This window comes from Penaeus vannamei, chromosome 33, assembly GCF_042767895.1.
Source record: "Penaeus vannamei isolate JL-2024 chromosome 33, ASM4276789v1, whole genome shotgun sequence".
NCBI classification, from domain to species: Eukaryota; Metazoa; Arthropoda; class Malacostraca; order Decapoda; family Penaeidae; genus Penaeus; species Penaeus vannamei.
Genome location: NC_091581.1, coordinates 16,628,112 through 16,630,611, shown reverse-complemented (window position 1 = coordinate 16,630,611; position 2,500 = coordinate 16,628,112). Strand labels below are relative to the sequence as shown.

General features: G+C 20.9%; 2 protein-coding genes across 3 annotated transcripts in view; one reads left to right on the top strand and one right to left on the bottom strand.

The window, feature by feature from the left end:
• Positions 1–2,500, top strand: part of LOC113819366 (uncharacterized) — a 58,881-nt gene that overhangs the window by 40,931 nt on the left and 15,450 nt on the right. The gene's annotated exons all lie outside the window — the stretch shown is intronic.
• Positions 1–2,500, bottom strand: part of LOC113803233 (uncharacterized) — an 81,002-nt gene that overhangs the window by 76,905 nt on the left and 1,597 nt on the right. The gene's annotated exons all lie outside the window — the stretch shown is intronic.

The following is a 2,500-nucleotide window of genomic DNA, read 5'->3' as shown; positions in this document are numbered from 1 at the left end:
ACTATCATTAACACTAATAATAATATTATTATTATTATCATTATTATTATTATTAATGTTATTGTTATTATCACCATAATTAATTCTGACATTATTGATTATTATCGTTATTAGAAATAGAGCTATCATCACTAATTCCATCCATTTCTGTTGCAATTACTTCCAACAGGTTTTCTTGTCATCTGTATTGTCATCATCATTATCATCGTTTATCATAGTTTATTATTTACATGATCATTAGATGAAAGGGCAATTCTTTACCATGCGGGCGCCAACTACATGTCACAATTCTTTCAATAAGTAAAGTTTCGTGTCTGGGTTTTCTCCCCCCCCCCTCCGTATTTTAACTCGGCTGTGAGCGGCACTTACTGCGATTCCTTTTCCTTATTAGTGTTATTATTATTGTTGTTGTTATCATTATTATTATTACTTCTATTATTATTATTATTATTATTATTATTATTATTATTATTATTATTATTATTATTATTATTATTATTATTATTATTATTATTATTATTTTCATTATTATTGTTATTATTATTCTTATTATCATTATCATTATCATTATCATTATTATCCTCACTATTGTTATCACCATTATAATCAGTAAAATAACAATAAATGCGATAATGATAAGAATTACATCAGTAGTAACAGTAATAGCAACATGAAAGTTATAACAACGACAACAACAACAATAATAGCAATGAAAATGATAAAGGTAACAGCAGTGAAAAATATTAAGCATATTCAGGTAATCATGATTATGGTATTGTTATTATTCATATTCTATATATTGAAAATGATAATACGTTGGTAATATCAATGCCAGTAGTCGTGGGAATAGAACAATGGCAGTTATGATATGATAATGATTTCATTGCGTGTGTAACGACTGCAACTTTATGTTCTCATTATCATCATCATCATCAATTTCAATATTATCATTATTACTATTATTAGTAGTAGTATTATCAATATCAAAGTCTTTATTGTTATCGATATGATTATTATTATCTTTATTATGGTCATTGTTATCATTAACCTCATTAGTATTATCATTGTTAATATTTTCATTACTATTATCATTATTACCATTATCATTATTATTGTTATTATTATTATTATTATTATTATTATTATTATTATTATTATTATCATTATTATTATTATTATTGTTATTATTATCATCATTATGATCATTTTTATTATTATTATTATCATTGTTATTAGTCATTATCATCATCATCATCATCATCATCATTACCATTTTCATTGCCATTATTATTGTTATTATTGTTGTTGTTGTTGATGTTGTTATTATCATTATCATATTATTGTTATTTTTGTTATTGTTATCATTATTATCATCATTTTCATTATTTTTTTATTATTATTATCATTATTATCAATATTATCATTTTTTCTCTTTATTTTATTTACTTTTATTATGATGATAATGACTTTTATTATTGTGATTATTATTTCTTGTATTGTTATTATTATTTCTGTTATTACCATTACTATTTTTGTTATCATCAATATCGCTTGCAGTACCTTTATTATTATATTTTTTATTTCATTCGTATTAGCATTATCGTCATTATCACCACTATTATTATTATCAATATTATTATTATTAATATTATTAATATTATCATCATTATTATTATCATTTTTATTATTATTATTATTACTGCCATCATCATTATCATCCTTATCTTAATTATTATTATAATCATTATTTCTATTAATATTTTCATTATTATCATTGTTATTACCATCTTTATTTTCATTATTATAATTATTATTATTATCTCTATTACTATTACTATGACTTATCATTATCATTATTATCATTAGTGGTATTATTAATGTTATTCATTTCATTATTACTGCTATTATTTTTGTTGTTGAAGTTGTTTTTCTTATTGCCATTTTTCTTTTTATTAAAGCTATTATCATTTTTATTATTATCATTATATTGATAATTTTATTATCATTATTATTGTCATTATCGTTATTGTTATGATTATTTCTTTTGTTATGATCATTATTTTTTTTTATCATTATTACTGTTGCCACGATTATTAATAGCAGTATCATAATTATTGTTCTCATTATCATTATTATTATTGTTATCATTATCATTGTTATTATTGTTTTTTATTATTGTTATTGTTGTTGTAGTTATTATTATCATCACTGTTTTTTAACATTATTATTGTCCACATTACCCTCATCATTATCATCAATGTTCTTAGTATCTTTATAATTTTTCTCATCATTATTGTCATCATCATTATTATTATCATCAATTATTGTTATCAAAATAATGATAATGATAAGAATTAAAACGATGATAATAATAAATGGGAGTAATCATCACTTCTATTGTTATATTATCATTAGTATTACCATTATTATCGTCACCGTCGTCATCATCATCATCATTCTTATGATTATCTTTATAATAATAATGATGATGGTAATGATA